General features: G+C 39.2%; 7 non-coding genes across 7 annotated transcripts; all 7 read right to left on the bottom strand.

Annotated features, from left to right (window-relative positions):
- Positions 1-358: 358 nt before the first annotated feature.
- LOC124038852 lies at positions 359-522 on the bottom strand. The gene has a single exon (XR_006839455.1). It is a non-coding gene; the product is annotated as a U1 spliceosomal RNA (small nuclear RNA).
- A 3,030-nt stretch (positions 523-3,552) lies between these two features.
- LOC124038851 lies at positions 3,553-3,716 on the bottom strand. The gene has a single exon (XR_006839454.1). It is a non-coding gene; the product is annotated as a U1 spliceosomal RNA (small nuclear RNA).
- Positions 3,717-6,728: 3,012 nt separating this feature from the next.
- LOC124038850 lies at positions 6,729-6,892 on the bottom strand. The gene has a single exon (XR_006839453.1). It is a non-coding gene; the product is annotated as a U1 spliceosomal RNA (small nuclear RNA).
- A 2,968-nt stretch (positions 6,893-9,860) lies between these two features.
- On the bottom strand, positions 9,861-10,024 carry LOC124038849. The gene has a single exon (XR_006839452.1). It is a non-coding gene; the product is annotated as a U1 spliceosomal RNA (small nuclear RNA).
- Positions 10,025-13,139: 3,115 nt separating this feature from the next.
- On the bottom strand, positions 13,140-13,303 carry LOC124038847. Its single transcript, XR_006839450.1, has one exon. It is a non-coding gene; the product is annotated as a U1 spliceosomal RNA (small nuclear RNA).
- Positions 13,304-16,285: 2,982 nt separating this feature from the next.
- LOC124038837 lies at positions 16,286-16,449 on the bottom strand. Its single transcript, XR_006839440.1, has one exon. It is a non-coding gene; the product is annotated as a U1 spliceosomal RNA (small nuclear RNA).
- Positions 16,450-19,554: 3,105 nt separating this feature from the next.
- On the bottom strand, positions 19,555-19,718 carry LOC124038826. The gene has a single exon (XR_006839429.1). It is a non-coding gene; the product is annotated as a U1 spliceosomal RNA (small nuclear RNA).
- Positions 19,719-19,979: the final 261 nt, after the last annotated feature.

Genomic DNA, 19,979 nt, shown 5'->3' with positions numbered 1-19,979 from the left:
ATAAAGTTACTGAGTCTCAAAAATCTTGAAAATAAAAGACCTCAATCCAATTTCATGAGGGCGCAAAAGTAGTAAATTGAACCAAATATAGCAGCATACCCTTTTCATTAATTATGCTAAAATTGCCAATTATTTCTATTTTCCACATATTCCTAACATTAGAAAACAACACATGAATCGGATACAGCACCGAGCAAAGCGATGGACATGGATAAACTGTTGATTTTAGGATCTGTAAACAGCAGAGCTACTATAAATATAAGCACCCAAATGATAAAAAATAAGCGTGATATATACATATCAATGCTTCGTTTACTTAAAAAACGATGAACCAGAGGGTTTACTTTCACAATGAAATCAGGGGAGAGCGCGAACGCAGTCCCCCACTACCAGAAATTATGCAATCGAGATTTCCACATTTGAGAAATTCGCAGGGGTCAGCACAGCCGGAGTGCAATGGCTGAGCCTCGCCCTGGGTGAACCGCCTTCTTGATCACGGTGTCTCCCTTGCCAGGTAAGTATGAGTTGTACACGAGTAATGTGGGATAGTGTTTCCCGTGCAAACGTTTTAGCCTAATGGTTATAGCACCACGGCTATTGAGAAAAAAAGCAAATAATTTAAATGAACGTTCAATGTTATTTTGTCTGCCTGTAGATGGAGAGGTGAAAACACGTTTGAACTGTTATTTTACTCGTAAAATATGAGTGTTTTTCCATTTTCCCAGGATGCAATTCTGCATAAATTAGCATAACAAAAACATTTTTATTAAACGTGTCTGATAGCTGAAACTATAATGAATTATTATAAATGCCCCTGAGTACATCCAAAAATATTCTGAAACACACATAAAGCCAAGTGAATGGAATTTGTGATTTTATTTTGCCTTTCTCGTCTCGTGGTTAAAATTCTGCAAAAATATCCCCCGTGTACAACATAAAACACCAAATAATGCATGCAGAGCAGAATTATGCCGATACCCACTAATAATCTAAATCCAGAAAAGAGCCGTTAAATTCTACAACCACCTAAAAGGAAGCGATTCCCAAACCTTCCATAACAAAGCCATTACCTACAGAGAGATGAACCTGGAGAAGAGTCCCCTAATCTAAGCAAGCTGGTCATGGGGCTCTGTACACAAACACACCCTACAGAGCCCCAGGACAGCAGCACAATTAGACCCAACCAAATCATGAGAAAACAAAAAGATAATTACTTGACACATTGGAAAGAATTCATAAAAAAACAGAGCAAACTAGAATGCTATTTGGCCCAAAACAGAGAGTACACCGTGGCAGAATACCTGACCACCGTGACTGACCCAAATTTAAGGAAAGCTTTGACTATGTACAGATTTAGTGAGCATAGCCTTGCTATTGAGAAAGGCCGCCGTAGACAGACATGGCTCTCAAGAGAAGACAGGCTATGTGCTCACTGCCCACAAAAATTAGGTGGAAAATAAGCTGCACTTCCTAACCTCCTGCCCAATGTATGACCATATTAGAGAGACATATTTCCCTCAGATTACACAGATTACACAGATCCACAAAGAATTCGAAAAAAACTCCTATTTTGATAAACTCCCATATCTATTGGGTGAAATTCCACAGTGTGCCATCACAGCAGCAAGATTTGTGACCTGTTGCCACAAGAAAAGGGCAACCAGTGAAGAACAAACACCATTGTAAATACAACCCATATTTATGCTTATTTATTTTCCCTTGTGTACTTTAACCATTTGTACATTGTTACAACACTGTATATATATATATAATATGACATTTGTAATGTATTTATTGTTTTGAAACTTCTGTATGTGTAATGTTCTCTGTTCATTTTTATTGTTTATTACACTTTTGTATATTATCTACCTCACTTGCTTTGGCAATGTTAACACGTTTCCCATGCCAATAAAGCCCAGTGAATTTAATTTAATTGAGGAGAGAAGAGAGAGAGAGAGAGAGACCAGAGGAAGAGAGAGAGAGAGAGAGAGAGAGAGAGAGAGAGAGAGAGAGAGAGAGAGAGAGAGAGAGAGAGAGGGATAGGGGATAGAGAGAGAGATAGGGGATAGAGAGGGATAGGGGATAGAGAGAGAGATAGGGGGATAGAGAGGGATAGGGGGATAGAGAGGATAGGGGGATAGAGAGGGATAGGGGGATAGAGAGAGAGAAGAAGAGATAGGGGTCAGAGAGAGAGAGAGAGAGAGAGAGAGAGAGATTCAGAAGAGAGGCCTTTTCCTTCAGAGAATGAGAGAGATGGAGGAGAGAGAAGAGAGAGAGAGAGAGAGAGAGAGAGAGAGAGAGAGAGAGAGAGAGAGAGAGAGAGAGAGATAGAGGGGATCAGAGAGAGATAGAGCCAGATCAGAGAGAGGGAAGAAGAGAGAGGGATCAGAGAGAGATAGAGAGAGAGAGAGAGAGAGAGAGAGAGAGAGAGAGAAGAGAGAGAGAGAGAGAGAGATGTCAAGAGAGAGAGAGAGAGAGAGAGATCCTGCAGAGAGAGAGAGAGAGAGAGAGAGGGATAGGGGGATAGAGAGAGAGAAGGGATAGAGAGAGAGAAGGGATAGAGAGAGAGATAGAGAGAGAAAGGGGGGGATAGAGAGAGAGAAAGAGAATTTCAAGTTATTGTCCTGTGCACAAGTACAGTACAATTCCTTTCTTGCAAGCTATAAACTCAACATTACAATTATTAATCAATAACAATGTAATACTAACAATTAAAGAAGGTAGAGCAAAAACACACAAATAAAAATAAGAAACAAGCTTGTACACAGCTATGATAATAACACACGTGAATTAACTTGGTATATAGTGGGGTCGGTTTTTAGCATCAGAAACTCCAGGTCGGGTGAACAGGAGCTCAAGATGTTTTCAACTTCGGTAAACCAGGAGTTAGTTGTTAATGAGGAAGCATATACACCTCCCCTGCTCTTACCAGAAGCACCTGTTCAAAAGCTACAGAAAACTGGAAAAACTGTCTGGTTGAAAAACAAAGACATTCCCAAAAGTTCCTCTGTGATTCAGGCCTTTCTCGGAGTTCACAATGTTTATTTGACAAAAAACACACAGCAGCAGAGACGGTAGACCATCTGGAAGAAGTGTGCCTGTTTACAACGGGGACACAGCGCCTCCTACTGTCCAAAATCAGTAAACGTTTACAGCGCCTATTATTCCCACTGGTCTCCAATCCAAGTACTAACCAGTCGGACCCTGCTAAACTTCATGAGTTTATTACGGTAAAGTATATAAAGTTACTGAGTCTCAAAAACAAGTAAATTGAACCAAATATAGCAGCATACCCTTTTCATTAATTATGCTAAAATTGCCAATTATTTCTATTTTCCACATATTCCTAACATTAGAAAACAACACATGAATCGGATACAGCACCGAGCAAAGCGATGGACATGGATAAACTGTTGATTTTAGGATCTGTAAACAGCAGAGGTACTATAAATATAACCACCCAAATGATAAAAAATAAGCGTGATATATACATATCAATGCTTCGTTTACTTAAAAAACGATGAACCAGAGGGTTTACTTTCACAATGAAATCAGGGGAGAGCGCGAACGCAGTCCCCCACTACCAGAAATTATGCAATCGAGATTTCCACATTTGAGAAATTCGCAGGGGTCAGCACAGCCGGAGTGCAATGGCTGAGCCTCGCCCTGGGTGAACCGCCTTCTTGATCACGGTGTCTCCCTTGCCAGGTAAGTATGAGTTGTACACGAGTAATGTGGGATAGTGTTTCCAGAACAAACGTTTTAGCCTAATGGTTATAGCACCACGGCTATTGATAAAAAAAGCAAATAATTTAAATGAACGTTCAATGTTATTTTGTCTGCCTGTAGATGGAGAGGTGAAAACACGTTTGAACTGTTATTTTACCGGAAATATGAGTGTTTTTCCATTTTCCCAGGATGCAATTCTGCATAAATTAGCATAACAAAAACATTTTTATTAAACGTGTCTGATAGCTGAAACTATAATGAATTATTATAAATGCCCCTGAGTACATCCAAAAATATTCTGAAACACACATAAAGCCAAGTGAATGGAATTTGTGATTTTATTTTGCCTTTTCGTCTCGTGGTTAAAATTCTGCAAAAATATCCCCGTGTACAACATAAAACACCAAATAATGCATGCAGAGCAGAATTATGCCGATACCCACTAATAATCTAAATCCAGAAAAGAGCCGTTAAATTCTACAACCACCTAAAAGGTCTTAAGCGATTCCCAAACCTTCCATAACAAAGCCATTACCTACAGAGAGATGAACCTGGAGAAGAGTCCCCTAATCTAAGCAAGCTGGTCATGGGGCTCTTTACACAAACACACCCTACAGAGCCCCAGGACAGCAGCACAATTAGACCCAACCAAATCATGAGAAAACAAAAAGATAATTACTTGACACATTGGAAAGAATTCATAAAAAACAGAGCAAACTAGAATGCTATTTGGCCCAAAACAGAGAGTACACCGTGGCAGAATACCTGACCACCGTGACTGACCCAAATTTAAGGAAAGCTTTGACTATGTACAGATTTAGTGAGCATAGTATATTTTTTTAACATCCTTGCTATTGAGAAAGGCCGCCGTAGACAGACATGGCTCTCAAGAGAAGACAGGCTATGTGCTCACTGCCCACAAAAATTAGGTGGAAAATAAGCTGCACTTCCTAACCTCCTGCCCAATGTATGACCATATTAGAGAGACATATTTCCCAGATTCAGATTACACAGATCCACAAAGAATTCGAAAAAAAAATCCTATTTTGATAAACTCCCATATCTACTGGGTGAAATTCCACAGTGTGCCATCACAGCAGCAAGATTTGTGACCTGTTGTCACAAGAAAAGGGCAACCAGTGAAGAACAAACACCATTGTAAATACAACCCATATTTATGCTTATTTATTTTCCCTTGTGTACTTTAACCATTTGTACATTGTTACAACACTGTATGTATATATATATATAATATGACATTTGTAATGTATTTATTGTTTTGAAACTTCTGTATGTGTAATGTTTTCTGTTCATTTTTATTGTTTATTCCACTTTTGTATATTATCTACCTCACTTGCTTTGGCAATGTTAACACGTTTCCCATGCCAATAAAGCCCAGTGAATTTAATTTAATTGGAGAGAGAGGAGAAAGAGAGAGAGAGATGGAGACCAGGGAAAGAGAGAGAGAGGAAGAGAGGAGAGAGAGAGAGAGAGAGATGGATGAGGGGATAGGGAAATGGATAGAGTCAGGGATAATGGATAGACCAGGGAAGATGAGGGGATAGAGAGGGTCATGAGAGAGATGGGGGATAGAGAGGGATAGGATTACAAACTGAGAGAGAAAATGATTTAATAATCTTGAGAGAGAATAAAGGAGACCTCAATCCAGAGAGAGAGAGAGATGAGGGAGCAGGGAAAGTATGATTCAGAGAGGCCTTTTCCTTCAGATAATCAGAGAGAGAGGGATAATCACCCAGGAGAAGAGAGAGAGAGGGATCCGGGTAGAGAGAGAGAGAGAGAGAGAGAGAGATAGAGAGAGATAGAGGTTGAGTTTAACTTGCCAATCATCTGATAAGAGATTTCTCCTCAAGAGAGAGAAGCAGTCCCCCAGAGACCAGAAATTATGAGAGAGAGAGAGAGAGAGAGAGAGAAGAGAGAGGGGAGAGAGAGAGAGAGGAGTGATAGGGGGATGAGAGAGAGAGGGGGATAGGGGGATCAGAGAGAGAGAGGGATCCTAACATGAGAGAAAGAGTTGAGTGGATCCTTCCAGAGAAAGGTGTTAATGTCCGGTTGCACAAGTACAGTACAATTCCTTTCTTGCAAGCTATAAACTCAACATTACAATTATTAATCAATAACAATGTAATACTAACAATTAAAGAAGGTAGAGCAAAAACACACAAATAAAAATAAGAAACAAGCTTGTACACAGCTATGATAATAACACACGTGAATTAACTTGGTATATAGTGGGGTCGGTTTTTAGCATCAGAAACTCCAGGTCGGGTGAACAGGAGCTCAAGATGTTTTCAACTTCGGTAAACCAGGAGTTAGTTGTTAATGAGGAAGCATATACACCTCCCCTGCTCTTACCAGAAGCACCTGTTCAAAAGCTACAGAAAACTGGAAAAACTGTCTGGTTGAAAAACAAAGACATTCCCAAAAGTTCCTCTGTGATTCAGGCCTTTCTCGGAGTTCACAATGTTTATTTGACAAAACAACACACAGCAGCAGAGACGGTAGACCATCTGGAAGAAGTGTGCCTGTTTACAACGGGGACACAGCGCCTCCTACTGTCCAAAATCAGTAAACGTTTACAGCGCCTATTATTCCCACACGGTCTCCAATCCAAGTACTAACCAGTCGGACCCTGCTAAACTTCATGAGTTTATTACGGTAAAGTATATAAAGTTACTGAGTCTCAAAAACAAGTAAATTGAACCAAATATAGCAGCATACCCTTTTCATTAATTATGCTAAAATTGCCAATTATTTCTATTTTCCACATATTCTAACATTAGAAAACAACACATGAATCGGATACAGCACATCCATCCAAAGCGATGGACATGGATAAACTGTTGATTTTAGGATCTGTAAACAGCAGAGCTACTATAAATATGCCACCCAAATGATAAAAAATAAGCGTGATATATACATATCAATGCTTCGTTTAGTTGAAAAACGATGAACCAGAGGGTTTTTTTTCACAATGAAATCAGGGGAGAGCGCGAACGCAGTCCCCCACTACCAGAAATTATGCAATCGAGATTTCCACATTTGAGAAATTCGCAGGGGTCAGCACAGCCGGAGTGCAATGGCTGAGCCTCGCCCTGGGTGAACCGCCTTCTTGATCACGGTGTCTCCCTTGCCAGGTAAGTATGAGTTGTACACGAGTAATGTGGGATAGTGTTTCCAGAACAAACGTTTTAGCCTAATGGTTATAGCACCACGGCTATTGAGAAAAAAGCAAATAATTTAAATGAACGTTCAATGTTATTTTGTCTGCCTGTAGATGGAGAGGTGAAAACACGTTTGAACTGTTATTTTACTCGTAAAATGTGAGTGTTTTTCCATTTTCCCAGGATGCAATTCTGCATAAATTAGCATAACAAAAACATTTTTATTAAACGTGTCTGATAGCTGAAACTATAATGAATTATTATAAATGCCCCTGAGTACATCCAAAAATATTCTGAAACACACATAAAGCCAAGTGAATGGAATTTGTGATTTTATTTTGAAATTTCTGTCTCGTGGTTAAAATTCTGCAAAAATATCCCCTGTGTACAACATAAAACACCAAATAATGCATGCAGAGCAGAATTATGCCGATACCCACTAATAATCTAAATCCAGAAAAGAGATTTAAATTCTACAACCACCTAAAAGGAAGCGATTCCCAAACCTTCCATAACAAAGCCATTACCTACAGAGAGATGAACCTGGAGAAGAGTCCCTAATCTAAGCAAGCTGGTCATGGGGCTCTGTACACAAACACACCCTACAGAGCCCCAGGACAGCAGCACAATTAGACCCAACCAAATCATGAGAAAACAAAAAGATAATTACTTGACACATTGGAAAGAATTCATCAAAAAAACAGAGCAAACTAGAATGCTATTTGGCCCAAAACAAGAGTCACCGTGGCAGAATACCTGACCACCGTGACTGACCCAAATTTAAGGAAAGCTTTGACTATGTACAGATTTAGTGAGCATAGCCTTGCTATTGAGAAAGCCGCCTGGGTGAAGACAGACATGGCTCTCAAGAGAAGACAGGCTATGTGCTCACTGCCCACAAAAATTAGGTGGAAAATAAGCTGCACTTCCTAACCTCCTGCCCAATGTATGACCATATTAGAGAGACATATTTCCCAGATTCAGATTACACAGATCCACAAAGAATTCGAAAAAAATCCTATTTTGATAAACTCCCATATCTACTGGGTGAAATTCCACAGTGTGCCATCACAGCAGCAAGATTTGTGACCTGTTGCCACAAGAAAAGGGCAACCAGTGAAGAACAAACACCATTGTAAATACAACCCATATTTATGCTTATTTATTTTCCCTTGTGTACTTTAACCATTTGTACATTGTTACAACACTGTATATATATATATAATATGACATTTGTAATGTATTTATTGTTTTGAAACTTCTGTATGTGTAATGTTTTCTGTTCATTTTTATTGTTTATTCCACTTTTGTATATTATCTACCTCACTTGCTTTGGCAATGTTAACACGTTTCCCATGCCAATAAAGCCCAGTGAATTTAATTTAATTGAGAGGGAAAGAGAGAGAGAGTAGAGGAGAGAGAGAAAGAGAGAGAGAGAGAATGAGAGAGACCAGGGAAATGTCTGAGAGAGAGGGATAATGGGATAGGGAGAAGAGAGATAGGGGGATAGTAATGGGATAGGGGGATAGAGAGGAGATGGGGATAGAGAGGGATAATGGGGGATAGAGAGAGAGATAGGGGGATAGAGAGGGATAGGGGGAATGAGAGAGAATAGGTTAGAGAGGGAAAGGATAGAGAGAGAGAGAGAGAGAGAGAGAGAGAGAGAGATCCAGAGAGAGAAAGTAGCATTCAGAAGAGGAGAGAGAGAGAGATAAGAGGAGATGACAGGCATAATCAGAGATCACAATAACAGATCACACACATCCATCCGGGTTATGAGAAGACAAAATGTATGTCTGAGGCAATTAGGTTGAGTTTTAAGAGCCAATCATCTGATAAGAACATTTCTCCTCAACAAGAAACTCAATTGAACTCTTGAGTTGAAACACATGTCAAATTAAATCTGTTAGGATATTTTTTTAACATCAAGATCAGGGGGATAGAGAAGAGAGGGATACCATAAATTATGCAAGAGAGATTTCACATTTGAATGTCAGGGGTGCACAAGTACAGTACAATTTCTTGAGCTATAAACTCAACATTACAATTATTAATCAATCCCTTGCAAGGTAATACTAACAATTAAAGTTAATGGTAGAGCAAAAACAACACAAATAAAAAATAAGCAAAAACACACAAATAAAAATAAGAAACAAGCTTGTACACAGCTATGATAATAACACACGTGAATTAACTTGGTATATAGTGGGGTCGGTTTTTAGCATCAGAAACTCCAGGTCGGGTGAACAGGAGCTCAAGATGTTTTGACCGGTAAACCAGGAGTTAGTTGTTAATGAGGAAGCATATACACCTCCCCCTGCTCTTACCAGAAGCACCTGTTCAAAAGCTACAGAAAACTGGAAAAACTGTCTGGTTGAAAAACAAAGACATTCCCAAAAGTTCCTCTGTGATTCAGGCCTTTCTCGGAGTTCACAATGTTTATTTGACAAAACAACACACAGCAGCAGAATGGTTGACCATCTGGAAGAAGTGTGCCTGTTTGACCAGGGAAATGTCTGTTGCGTAATCCTACTGTCCAAAATCAGTAAACGTTTACAGCGCCTATTATTCCCAGGGAAATGTCTCCAATCCAAGTACTAACCAGTCGCGAAATGCTAAACTTCATGAGTTTATTACGGTAAAGTATATAAAGTTACTGAGTCTCAAAAACAAGTAAATTGAACCAAATATAGCAGCATACCCTTTTCATTAATTATGCTAAAATTGCATTCAATTATTTCTATTTTCCACATATTCTAACATTAGGCAAAACATCACATGAACAGATACAGCATCCAGCAAAGGATGAGAAGATAAACTGTTGATTTTAGGATCTTAAACAGCAGATCTACTGATAAATATAATTTCACCCAAATGAAAAAAATAAGCGTGATTGAAATATCAATGTCAAATTAAAATCTGAACCAGAGGGTTTTTTTAACATGAAATCAGGGGAGAGCGCGAACGCAGTCCCCCACTACCAGAAATTATGCAATCGAGATTTCCACATTTGAGAAATTCGCAGGGGTCAGCACAGCCGGAGTGCAATGGCTGAGCCTCGCCCTGGGTGAACCGCCTTCTTGATCACGGTGTCTCCCTTGCCAGGTAAGTATGAGTTGTACACGAGTAATGTGGGAAGTGTTTCCAGAACAAACGTTTTAGCCTAATGGTTATACCACCTACGGCTATTGAGAAAAAAAAACCAAATCATATTGAAAGGGTTCAATGTTATTTTGTCTGCCTGTAGATGGAGAGGTGAAAACACGTTTGAACTTTATTTTAATGGTTGAAAAATGAGTGTTTTTCCATTTGACCAGGATGCAATTCTGTCATAAATTAGCATAACAAAAACATTTTTATTAAACGTGTCTGACCAGCTGAAACTATAATGAATTATTATAAATGCCCCTGAGTACATCCAAAAATATTCTGAAACACACATAAAGCCAAGTGAATGGAATTTGTGATTTTACCAGGGAAATTTCTGTGGCGTGGTTAAAATTCTGCAAAAATATCCCTGTTGTACAACATAAAACACCAAATAATGGTTGCAGAGCAGAAATGTCTGATACCCACTAATAATCTAAATCCAGAAAAGAGTCTTAAATTCTACAACCACCTAAAAATGATTTAATAAGCTTGATTCCCAAACCTTCCATCCAGATTCTGTTGAGGGGCAAAAGTATGCATCAGGTGAGGCCTCCTCTTCAGTACCAGCATAATCACCTCCAACAAAGCCATTACCTACAGAGAGATGAACCTGGAGAAGAGGCCCCTAATCTAACAAGCTGGTCATGGGGCTCTGACACAAACACACCCTACAGAGCCCCAGGACAGCAGCACAATCCATCCAAATCATGAGAAAACAAAAAGATAATTACTTGACACATTGGTTGAATTTTAAAAAAACAAGCAAACTGAATGCTATTTGGCCCAAAACAAGAAACTGGCAGAATACCTGAACCTTGAGTTGAAACAAATTCAAATTAAAGCTTTGACTATGTACAGATTTTTGAGCATAGCCTTCATTGAGAAAGGCCGCCGTAGACAGACATGGCTCTCAACCAGAAACAGGCTATGTGCTCACTGCCCACAAAAATTAGGTGGAAAATAAGCTGCACTTCCTAACCTCCTGCCCAATGTATGACCAATTAGAGAGACATATTTCCCTCAGATGAACAGATTGATCACGGTGTCTCCTTGCCAAAGAATTTGAAAAAAAAATCCTCTACTACTGATAATACCACATCATATTGAACATTTTGATAAACTCCCATATCTACTGGGTGAAATTCCACAGTGTGCCATCACAGCAGCAAGATTTGTGACCTGTTGCCACAAGAAAAGGGCAACCAGTGAAGAACAAACACCATTGTAAATACAACCCATATTTATGCTTATTTATTTTCCCTTGTGTACTTTAACCATTTGTACATTGTTACAACACGTGGTAATGTATATACCAGGGAAATGACATTTGTAATGTATTTATTGTTGACCAGGGAAACTTCTGTATGGTAATGTTTTCTGTTCATTTTTATTGTTTATTCCACTTTTGTCATTAATCTTGACCTTGCTTTGGCAATGTTAATGGTTTCCCATGTCCAATAAAGCCCAGTGAATTTAATTTAATTGAAATGTCTGTGTCATGGTAATGGTTGAGAGGAAATGTCTGTGGATGGTAATGGTTGACCAGGGAAATGTCTGTTGAGAGTAATGGTTGACCAGGGAAATGTCTGAGGGATAGAAGGTTGATAGGGAAATGGATAGAGGAAGGGATGTCTGTTGGGATGGTAATGGGATGTGGGGATAAGAGACAAACTGTCCTAAAAATGATTTAATAATCTTGAAAATAAAAGACCTCAATCCAGATTCCGATGAGGGAGAAAGTATGCATTCAGAAGTAGGCCTTTTCCTTCACATAATCAGGACATGAGAGGCATAATCACCCATCACAATAACAGATCACACACATCCATCCGGGTTATGAGAAGACAAAATGTATGTCTGAGGCAATTAGGTTGAGTTTTAAGAGCCAATCATCTGATAAGAACATTTCTCCTCAACAAGAAACTCAATTGAACTCTTGAGTTGAAACACATGTCAAATTAAATCTGTTAGTATATTTTTTTAACATCAAGATCAGAGGGAGAGAGAGGGAGAGAGTCCCCCACTACCATAAATTATGCAAGGGGGATTTCCAGAGAGAGAGGGGGATAGGGGGATAGAGAGAGAGAGGGATAGAGAAAGAGAGAGTGGATAGAGAGAGATTCAAGTTAATGTCCATGAATTTATCACTAGAGTTCACAAGTACAGTACAATTCCTTTCTTGCAAGCTATAAACTCAACATTACAATTATTAATCAATAACAATGTAATACTAACAATTAAAGAAGGTAGAGCAAAAACACACAAATAAAAATAAGAAACAAGCTTGTACACAGCTATGATAATACTTCACGTGAATTAACTTGGTATATAGTGGGGTCGGTTTTTAGCATCAGAAACTCCAGGTTGAACAGGAGCTCAAGATGTTTTCAACTAATGGTAAACCAGGAGTTAGTTGTTAATGAGGAAGCATATACACCTCCCCCTGCTCTTACCAGAAGCACCTGTTCAAAAGCTACAGAAAACTGGAAAAACTGTCTGGTTGAAAAACAAAGACATTCCCAGGGAAAGTTCCTCTGTGATTCAGGCCTTTCTGGAGTTCACAATGTTTATTTGACAAAACAACACACATGTCAGCAGTAATGGTTGACAGGTAACCATCTGGAAGAAGTGTGCCTGTTTACAAGGGAAAGCGCCTCCTACTGTCCAAAATCAGTAAACGTTTACAGCGCCTATTATTCCCACACGGTCTCCAATCCAAGTACTAACCAGGGACCCTGCTAAACTTCATGAGTTTATTACTGTAAAGTCTTAAATTACAAAGTCTCAAAAATGAAATAAATTGAACCAAAAAAGACAGCATACCCTTTTCATTAATTATGCTAAAATTGCCAATTATTTCTATTTTTCACATATTCCTAACATTAGAAAACAACACATGAACAGATACAGCACAGCAATCCGGGTTATGGACATGGATAAACTGTTGATTTTAGGAATTAAACAGCAGAGCTTTTAAATATGCCACCCAAATGATAAGAAATAAGCGTGATAACAACATATCAATGAACTCGTTGAGTTGAAAAACGATGAACCAGAGGGTTTTTTTTAACATGAAATCAGGGGAGAGCGCGAACGCAGTCCCCCACTACCAGAAATTATGCAATCGAGATTTCCACATTTGAGAAATTCGCAGGGGTCAGCACAGCCGGAGTGCAATGGCTGAGCCTCGCCCTGGGTGAACCGCCTTCTTGATCACGGTGTCTCCCTTGCCAGGTAAGTATGAGTTGTACACGAGTAATGTAGAGGAGCAAATCCTTCCAGAACAAACGTTTTAGCCTAATGGTTATAGCACCACTACTATTGATAAAAAAATCAAATAATTTAAATGAACGTTCAATGTTATTTTGTCTGCCTGTAGATGGAGAGGTGAAAACACGTTTGAACTGTTATTTTACCAGGTAAAATATGAGTGTTTTTCCATTTTCCCAGGATGCAATTCTGCATAAATTAGCATAACAAAAACATTTTTATTAAACGTGTCTGATAGCTGAAACTATAATGAATTATTATAAATGCCCCTGAGTACATCCAAAAATATTCTGAAACACAGGGAAATGCCAAGTGAATGGAATTTGTGATTTTATTTTGCCTTTGGTTGACCGTGGTTAAAATTCTGCAAAAATATCCCCCGTGTACAAGATAAAACACCAAATAATGCATGCAGAGCAGAATTATGCCGATACCCACTAATAATCTAAATCCAGAAAAGAGCCGTTAAAATCTACAACCACCTAAAAGGAAGCGATTCCCAAACCTTCCATAACAAAGCCATTACCTACAGAGAGATGAACCTGGAGAAGAGTCCCCTAATCCTTAACAATGGTCATGGGGCTCTGTACACAAACACACCCTACAGAGCCCCAGGACAGCAGCACAATTAGACCCAACCAAATCATGAGAAAACAAAAAGATAATTACTTGACACATTGGAAAGAATTCATAAAAAAACAGAGCAAACTAGAATGCTATTTGGCCCAAAACAAGAAACCGTGGCAGAATACCTGAACCGTGACTGACCCAAATTTAAGGAAAGCTTTGACTATGTACAGATTTAGTGAGCATAGCCTTGCTATTGAGAAAGGCCGCCGTAGACAGACATGGCTCTCAAGAGAAGACAGGCTATGTGCTCACTGCCCACAAAAATTAGGTGGAAAATAAGCTGCACTTCCTAACCTCCTGCCCAATGTATGACCATATTAGAGAGACATATTTCCCTCAGATTACACAGATCCACAAAGAATTCGAAAAAAAAATCCTATTTTGATAAACTCCCATATCTACTGGGTGAAATTCCACAGTGTGCCATCACAGCAGCAAGATTTGTGACCTGTTGTCACAAGAAAAGGGCAACCAGTGAAGAACAAACACCATTGTAAATACAACCCATATTTATGCTTATTTATTTTCCCTTGTGTACTTTAACCATTTGTACATTGTTACAACACTGTATGTATATATATATATAATATGACATTTGTAATGTATTTATTGTTTTGAAACTTCTGTATGTGTAATGTTTTCTGTTCATTTTTATTGTTTATTCCACTTTTGTATATTATCTACCTCACTTGCTTTGGCAATGTTAACACGTTTCCCATGCCAATAAAGCCCAGTGAATTTAATTTAATTGAGAGAGAGAGAGAATGAGAAGAGACCAGGGAAAAGAGAGAGAGAGAGAGAGAGAGTTGACCAGGGAGAGAGAGAGAGAGAAGAGTTGGAGGGAAATAGAGTTGAGAGAGGGGGGAGAGAGGAGAAGAGTAATGGGACCAGGGAAGATGTCTGAGTCATGGTAATGGTTGATAGGAGGGATAGGGGGATAGAGAAATGATTTAGGGGGATAGAGAGGAAAATAAAAGACCTCAATCCAGATTAGAGAGAGGATAGAGGGGAAAAGTATGCATTCAGAAGTAGGAGAGAGAGAGACATAATCAGGAGATGACAGATAATCACCCAGACAGATAACAGATCAGAGAGATCCAGGGTTATGAGAAGACAAAATGTAGTCTGAGGGAGATTAGAGTTGAGAGAGAGATAGAGGGGATAGAGAGAGATAGAGAGAGGGAGAGAGAGAGAGAGGGATAGAGAGAGAGAGGGATAGAGAGAGATCATTTCTCCTCAACAAGAGAGAGAATTGAAGAGAGAGAGAAAGAGATGTCAAATTAAAGAGAGAGGATAGGGGGATCAAGAGAGAGGGGGGATAGGGGGATAGAGAGACTAGAGGGATAAAAAGAGAGATTTGGATATTTGAGAAATTCAAGTTAATGTCCGGAGTGCACAAGTACAGTACAATTCCTTTCTTGCAAGCTATAAACTCAACATTACAATTATTAATCAATAACAATGTAATACTAACAATTAAAGAAGGTAGAGCAAAAACACACAAATAAAAATAAGAAACAAGCTTGTACACACTATGATAATAACACACGTGAATTAACTTGGTATATAGTGGGGTCGGTTTTTAGCATCAGAAACTCCAGGTCGGGTGAACAGGAGCTCAAGATGTTTTCAACTTCGGTAAACCAGGAGTTAGTTGTTAATGAGGAAGCATATACACCTCCCCCTGCTCTTACCAGAAGCACCTGTTCAAAAGCTACAGAAAACTGGAAAAACTGTCTGGTTGAAAAACAAAGACATTCCCAAAAGTTCCTCTGTGATTCAGGCCTTTCTCGGAGTTCACAATGTTTATTTGACAAAACAACACACAGCAGCAGAGACGGTAGACCATCTGGAAGAAGTGTGCCTGTTTACAACGGGGACACAGCGCCTCCTACTGTCCAAAATCAGTAAACGTTTACAGCGCCTATTATTCCCACACGGTCTCCAATCCAAGTACTAACCAGTCGCGACCCTGCTAAACTTCATGAGTTTATTACGGTAAAGTATATAAAGTTACTGAGTCTCAAAAACAAGTAAATTGAACCAAATATAGCAGCATACCCTTTTCATTAATTATGCTAAAATTGCCAATTATTTCTATTTTCCACATATTCCTAACATTAGAAAACAACACATGAATCGGATACAGCACATCGAGCAAAGCGATGGACATGGATAAACTGTTGATTTTAGGATCTGTAAACAGCAGAGCTACTGATAGAAAATATAAGCACCCAAATGAAAAAAATAAGCGTGATATATACATATCAATGCTTCGTTTAATTAAAAACGATGAACCAGAGGGTTTACTTTCACAATGAAATCAGGGGAGAGCGCGAACGCAGTCCCCCACTACCAGAAATTATGCAATCGAGATTTCCACATTTGAGAAATTCGCAGGGGTCAGCACAGCCGGAGTGCAATGGCTGAGCCTCGCCCTGGGTGAACCGCCTTCTTGATCACGGTGTCTCCCTTGCCAGGTAAGTATGAGTTGTACACGAGTAATGTGGGATAGTGTTTCCAGTGCAAACGTTTTAGCCTAATGGTTATAGCACCACGGCTATTGATAAAAAAAGCAAATATTTAAATGAACGTTCAATGTTATTTTGTCTGCCTGTAGATGGAGAGGTGAAAACACGTTTGAACTGTTATTTTACCGTAAAATATGAGTGTTTTTCCATTTTCCCAGGATGCAATTCTGCATAAATTAGCATAACAAAAACATTTTTATTAAACGTGTCTGATAGCTGAAACTATAATGAATTATTATAAATGCCCCTGAGTACATCCAAAAATATTCTGAAACACACATAAAGCCAAGTGAATGGAATTTGTGATTTTATTTTGAAATTTCTGTCTCGTGGTTAAAATTCTGCAAAAATATCCCCGTGTACAACATAAAACACCAAATAATGCATGCAGAGCAGAATTATGCCGATACCCACTAATAATCTAAATCCAGAAAAGAGTCGTTAAATTCTACAACCACCTAAAAGGAAGCGATTCCCAAACCTTCCATAACAAAGCCATTACCTACAGAGAGATGAACCTGGAGAAGAGTCCCCTAATCTAAGCAAGCTGGTCATGGGGCTCTGTACACAAACACACCCTACAGAGCCCCAGGACAGCAGCACAATTAGACCCAACCAAATCATGAGAAAACAAAAAGATAATTACTTGACACATTGGAAAGAATTCAAGGCAAAAAAAGAGCAGAGCAAACAGAATGAATGCTATTTGGCCCAAAACAGAGAGTACACCGTGGCAGAATACCTGACCACCGTGACTGACCCAAATTTAAGGAAAGCTTTGACTATGTACAGATTTAGTGAGCATAGCCTTGCTATTGAGAAAGGCCGCCGTAGACAGACATGGCTCTCAAGAGAAGACAGGCTATGTGCTCACTGCCCACAAAAATTAGGTGGAAAATAAGCTGCACTTCCTAACCTCCTGCCCAATGTATGACCATATTAGAGAGACATATTTCCCTCAGATTACACAGATTACACAGATCCACAAAGAATTCGAAAAAAATCCTATTTTGATAAACTCCCATATCTACTGGGTGAAATTCCACAGTGTGCCATCACAGCAGCAAGATTTGTGACCTGTTGCCACAAGAAAAGGGCAACCAGTGAAGAACAAACACCATTGTAAATACAACCCATATTTATGCTTATTTATTTTCCCTTGTGTACTTTAACCATTTGTACATTGTTACAACAGGAAATTTCTGTGGAATGGTAATGGTTGACCAGGGAAATGTCTGTGCATGGTAATGGTTGACCAAAAACTGTATATATATATATAATATGACATTTGTAATGTATTTATTGTTTTGAAACTTCTGTATGTGTAATGTTTTCTGTTCATTTTTATTGTTTATTCCACTTTTGTATATTATCTACCTCACTTGCTTTGGCAATGTTAACACGTTTCCCATGCCAATAAAGCCCAGTGAATTTAATTTAATTGAGAGGGAAATGAGAGAGAGAGAGAGAGAGAGAGAGAGAAGAGTTGACCAGAGGAAAGAGAGAGAGAGATGAGAGAGAGAGAAAGAGAGATGGAAGAGAGAGGGATATGGGGATAGAGAGAGAGATAGGGGATAGAGAGGGATAGGGGATAGAGAGAGATGATCTGTGGGGATAGAGAGGGGAAATGGGGATAGTAAGAGATAGGGGGATAGAGAGGGATAGGGGGATAGAGAGGGATAGGGGGATAGAGAGGGATAGGGGGATAGAGAGAGAGAGAGAGAGAGAGAGAGAGAGAGAGAGAGAGAGAGAGAGAGAGAGAGAGAGAGAGAGAGAGAGAGAGAGAGAGAGGGATAGAGAGAGAGAGAGAGGAGAGAGAGAGAGATAGAGAGGACAGACAGGATAATCACCCATCACAATAGACAGAGAGACATCCATCCGGGATAGAGAAGACAAGATGAGTCTGAGGCAATTAGGTTGAGGGATAACTTGCCAAGATCTGATAAGAAGATTTCTCCTCAACAAGAAACTCAATTGAACTCTTGAGTTGAAACACAGTCAAATTAAATCTGTTAGTATATTTTTTTAGAGATCAAGGGATCAGGGGGAGAGAGAGAGGGGGATAGGGGGATAGAGAGAGAGAGGGATAGAGAAAAGAGAGTGGATAGAGAGAGATTCAAGTTAATGTCCAGGTGCACAAGTACAGTACAATTCCTTTCTTGCAAGCTATAAACTCAACATTACAATTATTAATCAATAACAATGTAATACTAACAATTAAAGAAGGTAGAGCAAAAACACACAAATAAAAATAAGAAACAAGCTTGTACACAGCTATGATAATAACACACGTGAATTAACTTGGTATATAGTGGGGTCGGTTTTTAGCATCAGAAACTCCAGGTCGGGTGAACAGGAGCTCAAGATGTTTTCAACTTCGGTAAACCAGGAGTTAGTTGTTAATGAGGAAGCATATACACCTCCCCCTGCTCTTACCAGAAGCACCTGTTCAAAAGCTACAGAAAACTGGAAAAACTGTCTGGTTGAAAAACAAAGACATTCCCAAAAGTTCCTCTGTGATTCAGGCCTTTCTCGGAGTTCACAATGTTTATTTGACAAAACAACACACAGCAGCAGAGACGGTAGACCATCTGGAAGAAGTGTGCCTGTTTACAACGGGGACACAGCGCCTCCTACTGTCCAAAATCAGTAAACGTTTACAGCGCCTATTATTCCCACACGGTCTCCAATCCAAGTACTAACCAGTCGCGACCCTGCTAAACTTCATGAGTTTATTACGGTAAAGTATATAAAGTTACTGAGTCTCAAAAACAAGTAAATTGAACCAAATATAGCAGCATACCCTTTTCATTAATTATGCTAAAATTGCCAATTATTTCTATTTTCCACATATTCCTAACATTAGAAAACAACACATGAATCGGATACAGCACCGAGCAAAGCGATGGACATGGATAAACTGTTGATTTTAGGATCTGTAAACAGCAGAGCTACTATAAATATAAGCACCCAAATGATAAAAAATAAGCGTGATATCTACTTATCAATGCTTCGTTTACTTAAAAAACGATGAACCAGAGGGTTTACTTTCACAATGAAATCAGGGGAGAGCGCGAACGCAGTCCCCCACTACCAGAAATTATGCAATCGAGATTTCCACATTTGAGAAATTCGCAGGGGTCAGCACAGCCGGAGTGCAATGGCTGAGCCTCGCCCTGGGTGAACCGCCTTCTTGATCACGGTGTCTCCCTTGCCAGGTAAGTATGAGTTGTACACGAGTAATGTGGGATAGTGTTTCCCGTGCAAACGTTTTAGCCTAATGGTTATAGCACCACGGCTATTGAGAAAAAAAAAGCAAATAATTTAAATGAACGTTCAATGTTATTTTGTCTGCCTGTAGATGGAGAGGTGAAAACACGTTTGAACTGTTATTTTACTCGTAAAATATGAGTGTTTTTCCATTTTCCCAGGATGCAATTCTGCATAAATTAGCATAACAAAAACATTTTTATTAAACGTGTCTGAT

This window comes from Oncorhynchus gorbuscha, linkage group LG06 (assembly GCF_021184085.1).
Source record: "Oncorhynchus gorbuscha isolate QuinsamMale2020 ecotype Even-year linkage group LG06, OgorEven_v1.0, whole genome shotgun sequence".
In the NCBI taxonomy this organism is placed as follows: Eukaryota; Metazoa; Chordata; class Actinopteri; order Salmoniformes; family Salmonidae; genus Oncorhynchus; species Oncorhynchus gorbuscha.
This window is presented reverse-complemented; position numbering and strand designations above follow the sequence as displayed.